Source organism: Sitophilus oryzae, unplaced genomic scaffold, assembly GCF_002938485.1.
Source record: "Sitophilus oryzae breed Bouriz unplaced genomic scaffold, Soryzae_2.0 scaffold_1576_pilon_pilon, whole genome shotgun sequence".
Classification (NCBI taxonomy): Eukaryota; Metazoa; Arthropoda; class Insecta; order Coleoptera; family Curculionidae; genus Sitophilus; species Sitophilus oryzae.
The window spans coordinates 9,834,318-9,847,128 of record NW_022146254.1 but is presented as its reverse complement, the minus strand read 5'-3'; the positions used below and the strand labels follow the sequence as shown (position 1 = coordinate 9,847,128).

At 36.4% G+C, this 12,811-nt stretch overlaps 1 protein-coding gene and 1 long non-coding RNA gene across 2 annotated transcripts in view; one reads left to right on the top strand and one right to left on the bottom strand.

The window, feature by feature from the left end:
• The window catches only part of LOC115879099 (lysine-specific histone demethylase 1A), a 483,447-nt gene that overhangs the window by 149,766 nt on the left and 320,870 nt on the right, over positions 1 to 12,811 (bottom strand). The window lies entirely within an intron of this gene.
• LOC115879102 lies at positions 5,676 to 7,590 on the top strand. The gene is made up of 2 exons (XR_004049664.1): positions 5,676 to 5,856; positions 5,955 to 7,590. It is a non-coding gene; the product is annotated as an uncharacterized LOC115879102 (long non-coding RNA).

Here is a 12,811-nt window from a genome sequence, read left to right as displayed (position 1 = left end):
CTGTCACTCAGAGACGCTTTTGTTGTGTTTTTACGGTTTGATTTCGTTTTGATTTGTCGAATTATTGTAAAATTAAATTCCTTCAGATTTTTTGCCAGTATTCTGTTTTAGACAATGTTTTTTAAAAATGGTGGGACAATTTGTGTTTTGTAATAACTCTTAATTATTTTTATCATGGAGTTTAATTGTTGTACACCTGGTTTCCGAAGGATGCAGTGGTAAGTAAATTAAACATATATCTACTTACAGTTATAGATTTTTTAAATTAGTACTGCTAATAAATGCTACTTGCAGAGCAGTTATTTAATTTTTTTTACGGTGCATGTAAGGAATTAAGGACGCGCGTTTTATATTAGCATGATCAGCAGATGATTACATCGGATTTAATTTGTTTTTATTATTTCAGGTCCCAAACGGAAACAAACTGGGAATCTTGCCTACACCAAAATTATACACCTAGCCGTTTCCAATTCACTTCAAAGGCAGGAAAATTATGTAAAACTGCCTGCTATTTGCTGAAAACCTCCAAAGATTAAATTATAACTGTAACAACTTAATATATACTATTTCTAGTATTTTTAATATATTTTTTAATTAATATCCGACATATAAGAACACTTTGTATGCTTTTAATTCAAGTGATTTATCGTTTATAATATGTTCGACCTAATTAAAAGCACACAAAGTGTTCTTACATGTATGTCTAAATTTATTTTAAATTAACTAAAACAACCCCCCTTCCCCGCACCCCTCTCTTCCATTAGTATTTCTTCCTCCGTCTACCAGAGGCGCCCTTGTATAATAAAATTGAAATGTATTATAAGTTGCCTATCTATTTAATAGTATAAGTCTTTTATCTATGGCATTGTTTATGCATTGTTTAATGACAAAGTTCTGTCAGGTTCAAACGTCGCCGTATTTCCTGCAAAGATTTGTGAAAAAATGAGTGATAATGACGAGTCTTTGGATATTCAACAAGCTGCTGAAACTGCGCTATCCACGTTAGTGCCCGAGAAGTCGAAAAATTTATACGAGACTACCTACAACAACTTTGAAACCTGGGTCAAAGAAAAACATGTTGAGAATTTCACAGAAAAGGTATTGCTAGCCTATTTCCTGAAGTTATCCACTACCTTAAAGCCGTCAACTCTGTGGAGTAAATATTCGATGCTCCGCACCATCATTTACCTGAACAGAAACGTAGATATTAGCAAATTCACAAACCTTTATTGCATTTTTAAAAAGAAAAGCTTCCAGATATCAGGCAAAGAAATCAAAAGTATTTACAAAACTGGAAATAAAACGCTTTATGAAAGAAGCCGATGACAAAGAATTCCTGTTAGCTAAAGTTCTCTTAATCGTTGGAGTATTTGGAGCATGTAGGAGGGAAGAAATAACTTTTTTTACCGTAGATGCCATTAAAGATTGTCAGTCACATACATTTCAACTATTGTGATGTTATATATGGACCATGTCTGGAAAAAATTGACATTAACAGAATAGAGAAGCTTCAGAAAAGCTGCCTTCGTTTTATTTATGGTATAAGAAAATATGATCCCATTTCGCATAAGTTAAAAGAAGCTAAGTGGTTGAATATGGAAAACAGACGTAAGATGCATTCGTTGGTTTTATTTTATGGAGTTATTTCTAAGAAGTGTCCTCCATACTTGGTGAATAAAATAAAATTCAGAACAGATGTGCACAACTTAAACCTTAGATTTAAGGGACTTATTACTCCACCACCTCACAAAACAGCATTGTTCACTAGATGTTTCTCATTTAATATTTCCAAGCTTTACAACTGTTTACCAGCAGAAATGATGAACCTTCAGAATGCTGCATTTAAAAATAAACTTAAAAAACATTTTCTGGATAGTTCTCTTCCCTCTTAGTTTTTTTTTACCTCATAATTATTTTAGTATAAAATACTTTTCTTTGTGTTTATTTCTTTCAATTTCATACTAAATTTTCTTAGTCATAGGATTAGTATATAATTTACTTATATTTGTAGATAAGTTACAGTAAAATAATTTAGCTACATAACACACATTTATACTAGCTGATATTGTGATCTGACAGGAACTGAATTTAAACCAATTTTAATTGTCTTCAGTTCCTTTTTTGCATGTTTTTTTTTATTGTTATTTTTTATTTGTAAATTACATTTGTTGTAAATGATATTCATGCAAAATAAAGTATTATTATTATTATTATTTCTTATTAGTGTGAAGATTCCGAATACAAAAACTCATTTTCCAAGAGTGTTTACGATTGCTGTGGGACCAATAGATGGTATCAATTTCTTACATGTATTTCGTAGGTACGCAAAACTTCGACCCCTCAATGTGACACATCAGCGATTTTTCTTGACTTATCGAAAAAATCAATGCTGTACCCTGCCAGTTGGAATCAATACAACTGGGGGTATGCCAAAAAAGATAGCGGAATTTCTGGGACTCTTCAACGCCATTGAATACACTGGTCATTGTTTTCGGCGCAGCTCTGCAACAATGCTGGCAGATTCAGGAGCGAACATAACAGTTTTAAAGCGACATGGAGGTTGGCGATCAAGCTCGGTTGCTGAAGGTTACATTGAAAATTCAATTGAACAGAAAACCGAAATATTAAAATGAATCATGGGACAAAAAGATACGCCAAATAAGAAATTAAAAGCAGTTCACGTAGAAGCAGAAGCTACCAGCATTGCCGGTACAAGAAATTTACTTATTCCGACTCCTACAATTTGCATTTCTCTTAGAAACGAAAAGTTGGATGCCTCTTGTATTCACTTTAATAATTTAAATAATTGTACCTTTAAGATTTATAATAAATAAATATTTTCATTGTTTCTAACGCTTCATTATTTTTTTTTCTACGACTAGCCTAGAAAATGCAGTTTGACACACGGAAAACTCGATCTGAAACTGGCGTTTTGCAAACTGTCGTGTGCTAAGGATTTAACGCACGACATGCGTCATTTTGCACACGCCAAGTGCCAATTTTAACATGTTTAACCTCCAATGTTTAGCTGAAACGCCAAACACAACGCAGCGGTCAGAAAAGTCGCAAATTATTTCACAAAACTGGCAAAAACTGAGTGAGTCTGCTGCTAATTTGTAGTCGTAGAAAAAATAGCTTAAAAAACTCGTTCGAAAACTTGTGTAAAACGAGTGTAGAAAGCTACACTCGTTCTTGCCTGCGGCTCGAGCCAACAAACTGTCGAACTCGTGTGCAAAACGTCGTTTTCGAAACTCGTTGTTTAATATACTATTTAGGCACTAGTGCCAGAAATAAAAAAATATTAATTATTAATTCTTTTATTTCAGTTCGAGGTTTCCTTTAAAGCAGAAAAAAATTAACAACTTAGCCCTCTTTCAATGCCAACACTAGAAGCTTGCCGTGAAACTATCATGCATCGACAACGTTGGAAAGCATTTGACGCATAGTTTGGAGCCGGCTTTAGGATACCCGCGGCACTATTTACAATGCCAAGTCAACGAACGTGTAATTATGATTTTTTGTTTTTCAGCAGAGGATTCTCTCGGTGGTACCCTCTAGGGGGCGTGGTCGATACTACGATTAACGATGGTACTGGTAGACAAGGACTTTAAATTTATTTTTGTGTATATAAGTCCGAATCTTTGCCGAATTCGTCCCTTATTTATCTCGTTTTTTGACCGAGATCTTCCGTATGCTTCATATCTAACTATTTTACAGCTTTTATCTTGAATTGGCAATAATTTCACTGTTAATTTAAGTTCAGACACAACGTCCTTCTAGATTTACTACCTCTGAACAAAAACCAACACTAGAATACATAATAAATAACATAAAATAAGCCCATAAAAGCATAACAAATCCGCAATTTCAATTTCAATGTCTGGTAACAATCAATATATTTCGTTTATTTCGTATTAGTCGCATAACAATCAATATATTTCGTATAAGAAACACTTACACTGTGACATAATATGACTGTGATTAAAAATATAACATATAAATATTAAAAATACCTATTTAATTTATTAAAAGTTATTTTTTATACAAGACGATAATGAAATTTTATCGTGGTGTATAAAACAATATTTTTTTCCATAGCGAGTTACTTTTTAAAAAATATTGAGAAATTATTATTTCAAGGAATTTATTACGAATAAAAAAAATATTGTGGTGGATTGGCGTTGGTTTCTATGTAATTTGACAAATAAATAAAGCTGTCTCTTTAGTTATCAGTTTTGAGTCAATCTTTTTAATTCTCTGTCGTGTCGATTGCTGATTGAATTGGAGCCAGAAATGGCTCAAAACTAAATAAGTAAATTACCACCAGATATTCAGGCTGAGGCGACAAACGCCATATCCAAACTACTTCCATTTAAATCCCGAATAACTTATGAAAAGGAATACAAAAGTTTTCAAAAATGGAAGCAATTAAAAAACGTGCGAGAAGAAATAAAGTTTTTAACCTATCCTCGCTGTTAAAGTATCATTTAATCTACCCTTGCTATTAAAGTACTATTTTATCTACTATTTTTGATAGATATAAAACAATTTTAACAGTTGCTATGGAAAAAAATTATCTTTTAATATAGAAGACCAAAATAAAACAAGTTTATTTTTTTATCGACTGTTTTAGAACTTTCTGCCACGCAATTAAAACAGCTTTCCACAGAACCCAAGTCGGTTTTCTAGCACGCAACGACAAAATCCATCGAGCTTGTGTCCCTATAAGTGCCGTACTAACTAGATACCCGCCGGCACCGACTCCAACAATGGCCCGTCGTACCATATACGTCACTTCTCTCTAATCTCCCTGGGAAATTCTTCATAATTAAGCCTAATAAGACGATTTAAAAGGCGTCAGACAAAGAAACGGATAATTTCACATCGTCTTTATTATCAGGTACCGGTACCACCTTGTCGGCGAGAAAAAAATAAATTAGCCAAATTCTGCGAAGAAAAATAAAGATAAAAGAAGGTGGACATTTTTCGGTACACGGTCAAGACAAGCAAGACAAGTACGTAGGCGTTGGGAGAAAAGGCAGTACCGCGGGCAGTACCTTTCCCGCGGGTTCGGTGGGCGTTGTCGGTTGTTAAAAAGAAATTTGCCGCGTCACCCTGGAATGAACGGAACCAAAAGGAATAAAACCCTGGTGATCGGCGAGTACCAAACAACAGAATGGAACCACGGGGTACGAAGAGTTATATAAAAAGAAAGGTACAAAGTGAGATGGGAACTTCCATGGTAAAAGTAATTAGGTAATAGTGGTAATTACCAATTTTATACCTTCCGGACTCCCCTGTATCTTCGAGGTGGATAAAGTATCTATCCACCTCGGATAGATACTGGATTGGATACTGGATATAATGGATATAATAGATACTGGATACTGGATACCGCGGATAAACCAATCTATTTATTTTACTAAAAAAAGTTTCTAATAATTTTTAAGTTAACTATGGATGGGATTAAATATAATTCCGTCATGCGTCGTGTCTTATTGTTTTTAACCAGTTTTATTGGTTTATATAATAAATTACAGATCGTATTTCAATTTTATTGGTTTGACGGAACGATGAACGACAAACGGACGCCGACGCGTATGAACTCGCCTTTAGATTTTTGTCATTTTTGACGCTTGTCAAAGTCTTGCTAAATTATTTTTCAGAATCTGGTCCCAGGACATCAGTTGATTATTTACTATGTAGTCCGCCCCTGGCGCGTGTGCTCACACATGTTTAAAGTATTTTCTCCTGTCGCTCCTTTCCTCCGCGATCCGTCTTCATTCGTTTCTGTGTGCATGTGCAGTGCGGAAGTGTCGCTTTTTACGCTTGTTTACGAACGCCGAAATTAAAACAGTAAGTAATTATTTCTATAATCTTACAATACAAGCTTGTTACCTTGTCGTTGATCGAGATTATCATCCTCCATCAACGCTTTTCTCTTTTCTCTTTAGCTAGATATTATGGGGAAAACAAAGGGAAAAAGCCGGTCTTCTTCTCGAGAACGCCATGTTTCACGAAAGGAGCGTTTGAGAAGGCTAGAGAGACTTGAGAAAGAGAGGGCAACATCACGAGCGAGGTCGCGATCGCCACGGCGTCAGCGGCGTTCCCCCTCTCAGTCATCCGGTCGCGCGCGCTCGTTCAGCGGGCGCGTGGGCCGTACTGGCCCAATAGCCAACACCCTCGGTGGATTCAAGGTCAAGCAGTCGTCATCATCGACGGTCTGGTTCTGGTTATGACGATCGCAGTCCGCGCGGCTCGGCGTCTTATTATGGTACACCAGATAGGCGGCGATTGCCTAGCGTAGACCATAGTCTGTACGGCGTGGCTACCAATGCAATGGATGTGGATCGCGGTCCGGGCGGCGCGACAAACATTCTGAATGATAAGAATAATTTAAACGATCAAACGGCTGGCACCCCTCCGTTAATTATTCATAACGACGTCTCCTTGCCGACTGAAGTTAGACCTACTCGGTGAGGATCCGGATAAAACTAAGGCTAATGGGTACACTTTGCACCAGGCCCTTACAGCTAGGTGGTCAAAAATCTTAACATCCGGCCTATCTAAGGAGAAAAAGGAACAATTGATGAATACTAGCTGCGTCCCAGAAAACTGTAAGGCCTTGATACCTCCCTTGGTCGACAAGGAAATTTTACCTTGTCTTTCGGCGGCTTATATAAAAAGGGATTCATGTCATGCTGATTTTCAAGACCAGCTGGGCAGGGGCCTGTCCTCATTGGGCAAAGGTCTTAACGCGGTTTTGGAAGAGGGTCAGAATATTTCGCCAACTATGCGTGAAAAGATTTTGCCATTCCTTACGGAAGCTGGACAAATTTTTTCAAATTTATTTTTTTTGACATTTCTCAGACTAGACGTACCTTAATTTTACCCATGTTAAGCAAATCACTAAAGGATGTAGTAGAGACTAGGGTTCCAGGGGTGTACTTGTTTGGGAACGAATTAGCTGAAAATGTCAAGGAAGCTAAAACATTGGAAAGAACAGCCAATGACCTTCGTCCCCAAACGCAGAGTTTTACCTTTTCCGCTTCTGAAAATGGGGGAGGGGTGGCTACCGGCCGATCACAGACATCCAGACCATACACCAGCCGAGGTGGCTCATCCGGTCCTTTAAACCGGGGGCGTCCGGTCCGTCCAAGCGGGAAACGAGACCACACAAAGGGCATGCCCCGACACGGAGGAGTCAATACCCTCATCAGAAGCGCTGATTTCAGAGGCTAAAGTTATTTTATAAACAATGGCAAAATATCACCCAAAACCCATTTTTCTTGTCTTGCATAAGTGGTTATGTCATTCCATTTAAATGTACTCCCTCACAGTTTTTGTCTCCGAAATCAAGGCATCTTTCTTCAGAGGAACGAAGCCAAATGGCTATGGCAATTGAAGAATTGCTTAGTAAGGGTGCAGTCATTAAATACCAGCCCCAGCCAATCCAATTTTTATCTGGTATTTTTCTTACCAATAAATCTAATGGTGAAAAACGGTTTATATTAAACCTAAAACAACTAAATCAATTTATAACACCTCCTAACTTTAAGATGGAAGACTATCGCACAGCCAAAAAAAAAATGATTTCTAGTAATAGCTTTATGACTACAATAGATATAAAAGACGCTTATTTCTTAATTTCTATAGATAAGCGACATAGAAAATATTTAAGATTTAGTTTTGAGGGAGATTTGTTTGAATTTGGTTGTTTGCCATTTGGTTTGTCAGTAGCACCATTCTGTTTCACAAAGCTTTTAAAACCAGTCATTAAGATTCTTAGAGAACATGGAATTTTTTGTGTCAATTATCTTGACGATTTTTTAATTATAGCCGATACTTTTGATGATTGTCAAAAGAACACTGTATTTACAGTTCAGCTTCTACAGAGTTTGGGTTTCTTAATTAACTATGAAAAATGCAGGCTAACACCAAATACGAGCCAGAAGTTTTTAGGTTTTATGTTTGACAGCCAGACTTTAAGGTTGGAACTTCCAATGGAAAAAAGATTAAAAATAAAATCGTTAATTCAGATTTTTACATGCAAAAAACAATGTAAAATCAGGGAATTTGCTAAGTTCATTGGAGTTTTAACCTCGGCATGCCCTGCAGTAAAATATGGTTGGCTGTATGTCAAACAGTTTGAGAGGGAAAAATTTCTGGCTCTGCTACAAAATCATGGTAATTATAATGCCACCATGTCGGTCCCACACGCTACTTTATCTGACGACCTGTATTGGTGGGATAATAACATTTTGACAACCTACAACGATATTAGGCATGACACTTTTCCTATTGAAATATATACCGATGCAAGCACAACTGGATGGGGCGCCTGCTGTGGAACAGATCGGACTCACGGATTTGGTCAGAGCGGGATAAAAAACATCACATTAATTATTTAGAGCTTCAGGCCATATTTTTCGGACTAAAATGCTTTGCGCAGGATCTATCGAACTGTAACATTTTAGTACGGGCAGACAATACAACCGCCGTATCATACATTAATCGCATGGGCAGCGTTCAGTATCCGAATTTAAGCAAATTAGCCAGAAAAATATGGTCGTGGTGTGAAGAACGAAACATTTGGCTTCTTGCGTCGTATATACCTTCAGAGGAAAATTGTGAAGCAGACTCTGAATCACGGAGAACTGCTATGGAAACAGAGTGGGAGCTATCAGCAGAGGCATTTGAGTGTATCGTAAATACTCTGGGAAAACCGGAGGTAGATCTTTTCGCCTCTAGAATTAATAATAAATGTGCAAACTATGTGTCTTGGAAGAAAGATCCAGGATCCATAGCAGTTGACGCCTTTACCGTGAACTGGAACCGGTGGTCTTTTTATGCATTTCCACCTTTTTCGTTAATCCTACGCACGCTTCAGAAGATTATCCAAGACAAGGCAGAGGGTATCGTGGTAGTACCATACTGGACAGTACAGCCTTGGTACCCGTTGTTTAAAAAACTATTAATAGGTGATATAATCACTTTCAACCCCAATGATAATCTTTTGTTGTCTCCTTTTAGGAAAGAGCATCCACTCCGGAGGCAGCTTACCCTGGTTGCCGGCAGATTGTCAGCACGGCACTTGTAAAAAAGGGGGTTCCCGAATCAGCAGTGGAAACGACATTGTCCTCAATTTCGGAGGCCACAATGAGGCAGTATAACGCATCCTATAAATTATGGTGGGATTTTTGCCACAAAAGAAATGTTTCTGTTTTCAAGGCTGTTCCTAGCGAAGTTATTCTCTTTTTACAAGAACTTCTTGATAATCACCCGTTTAAATATGGTACGTTTAATTCCCACCGGTCAGCCCTCTCTCTGATTCTCCCAAACAATATAGCATCGGACACTAATTTGAAGCGATTTCTTAAAGGGGCCTCTCGATTAAGGCCGGCTAGACCCAAGTATGATTCCACTTGGGATCCCAAACCTTTGCTGAATTATCTAAGCGGTATTCCACACAAAACCTAAAACTCTTATCGATAAAGCTGGTTAGTCTTTTGGCCCTTGTGACTGGTGGACGTCTCCAAACAATTTCGCTAATTAGACTTTCAAACATTATTATCGACGAGGAAAAAATCCAAATTTTTATCTCGGACCAGATTAAGACGTCTGGTACTCTTAAAACACAGCCTTGCCTACACATTCCATTTTTTAAGGAAAATTCGTTTCTTTGTGCGGCTTCGGCATTGTTAAGTTATGTAGAAATAACTAAGCCTCTTCGGGAAAATCAAGATTTTCTCTTCATTACTTCTACAAAACCTCACCAAAAAGCATCCAAGCAAACCCTAAGTCGGTGGGTTAAAGAGGCGCTAAAAGCTTCAGGAATTGACACAAGTCAATTTCAACCACATTCTACTCGTCATGCATCGAATTCAGCGGCTTTTAGAGCAGGGGTTTCTCTAGAGCTAATTTGTCGTACTGCTGGGTGGTCTGAAAAAACCGCAACATTTGCTAGGCACTATAACCGACCATTAACCAAGAAGACTGATTTTGCCAAAGCAATCTTAAGATTAACAGACTAGATTAAGATTCGTTTCGTTTTTTGTTATGTACTTCTGTACTTATTAGGATTTAGAAGTTTTATGTTCAGTTACCAAATGTTAACTTCTGCTTATTATTGTTAAAAATCTAGGGCCACTCGATACCTAACCGTTTAGTATATTTGCACTTTTATATTGAAGTAGGTCCTAGTTAAGAAAATATATTTCTTTACGTTCTTTTAGCCTGCGGTGTTTTATTTTAATAATTAGAACAAAATCCTAATTAAAAATAGAGAAAATCGCAACAACTTTAAACAACTACATAGTAAATAATCAACTGATGTCCTGGGACCAGATTCTGAAAAATAATTAAACGATCAAACGAACTTACCTGAAGTTCGATCGTAATTATTTGATGAATCTGGTCCCAGGACATCAGTTCCCACCCATTACCCAACGCCATTTTTTGGCTGACCCCTTAGTTGCGATTTTTTCACGCATCATTTAAACAATATGAAGACGGATCGCGGAGGAAAGGAGCGACAGGAGAAAATACTTTAAACATGTGTGAGCACACGCGCCAGGGGCGGACTACATAGTAAATAATCAACTGATGTCCTGGGACCAGATTCATCAAATAATTACGATCGAACTTCAGGTAAGTTCGTTTGATCGTTTAATTATAGGTTATAATTTTGTGTCAACTTTTGTCAAATATCCTGCGTTTTGGAAGATGATGCATTTTGATTCGTATTATTACGTGTGTTTTGTGTCTTTTGAAGTCAAGTGGAGGAAAAATCGAGTGAAAATTAACTGTAGACCCAGAGCACAGTTTATGGTTAATACTCGCTGCCCAGGCAGAAAGTCTTATACACCAATGAAGTTACCATCGATAAAGTGTGTATACCATCTCGTCGTAGATAAGCGCATCTCGTATATAGTAGAAGGATCATACTAAACACATACTAAAAACTGGAGTAGCTGTAAAATATCGACATCACACGATAGGTCAATAATGGATTTTAGTACTGTAGAAAAATAATGTCAAAAGGTACTGGTTTAAAAAAATTAAGATGCAAGTTAATTAATCAACCGTTAAGGTATAAAATTTGGTGAGTGTTATTATTAATAAAATAGTTTGTTTTATTTATGTTGTTTTATCTGTCGAATATTACAAATCTGTATAGCTACATAAGTTATATTGATAAATATGCGTATATTATAATAAGTTATAATCATAAATGCGGGAAGTTTCATGAAGCTTGAAAGTAAGAAATAATTTTTTTTATATTTTTTTGGTATGTGGTGTCTTGTTCTTGTTTGTTTTGTATTAACACATACCGTTTTTTGTTAAATAAAATAACTTGATTACATTTTTTCAGTTTTATACAGTTTTTTCACAATATTTTGAAGTAGGTAATCATTTGTCAGTCAAATTTTAAATATATTAATTTCCTGCTATGCGTTCCAGTTCTACCAACTTATTTCTTTGTAAAATGAAATAAACTACTTTGAAATTAAAATGACAGACACATCTATCACTGTCAAGGATCTTGTCGTTGGACCGACTATAGCTATAAAATCCGAATAATTAGTATAAGGCTTACAAGAAAATTAAATATGACACTAGGTGACATTCTTGGTTGGAATCCAAATTATTGTAAGAACTTTTTGGATTACCAGGGCTCGAGAAAAAATGATTTCATACTTTTCTAAGATTCAAGAGGTATCACTGTACAATACCTTCCAGTTTTTTCGGTGTACAAGACAAAGATCGAGGACTAATTCCGTCCATTTGTATTTCGAAATGGAGCCGATCGCTATCGAGTGTTAACTAGCTGCCTTTTAGGGCTACCCTTCGCATTCTATTTACATTTTAAAGCGCCGCCCGGTCAAATAAAAAGTTGCCCGCTCCGCTGTCACACCTCGTGACGCTTCTAATTTAGTTCTTGCTCGTTTTTGTCGGGTCGGGTGGGGATCAAAGGCATTGCGGTAGCACGAAGATAGCAAAATATTTGGATCCTTAACCCAGTAACCACCATAATATTAGTAAATAAAATGGTGATGGTTTTTGGAACCTGTCACATGTCGCAACTGATCGTCGCATCGTCACCATTGACGATGATTGGGTGATTATAGGCAGTTATTTTATTCAGTATAAAATTCATTTTTCTGTAATTTAAATATTTTTTTCTCCATAAATGGCAGTATGAAGATGGGCTACACTAATAATGCTTATAGCTGCATATTTTTGCGCTGATATCGGAGATATTCTTAATTAAGATTTTATTTCGTATGCTTATTTTTGTTTTTTTCAGGTTCATATCTTCATAGATATCGATTTTCGAAAGAAATCAGTACATTTATTTTATTTCGTATATTTTTCATTTTATTCATTTTATGGAAAGCACTGTTCATTAAAATGTTGTATCCTATGTTATAGGGCTTGTTTCTCTCTACAATTTCCTGTCTCACAATATACCGTTTCTGTCCAGGAAGGGTTCATATTTTCATAGATGTCGATTTTCGAAAGAAATCAGTACATTTATTTTATTTCGTATATTTTTCATTTTATTCATTTTATGGAAAGCACTGTTCATTAAAATGTTGTATCCTATGTTATAGGGCTTGTTTCCCTCTACAATTTCCTGTCTCACAATATACCGTTTCTGTCCATGAAGGGTTCATATTTTCATAGATGTCGATTTTCGAAAGAAATCGCTACATTTATTTTATTTCGTATATTTTTCATTTTATTGATTTTATGGAAAGCACTGTTAATTAAAATGTTGTATCCTATGTTATAGGGCTTGTTCCTC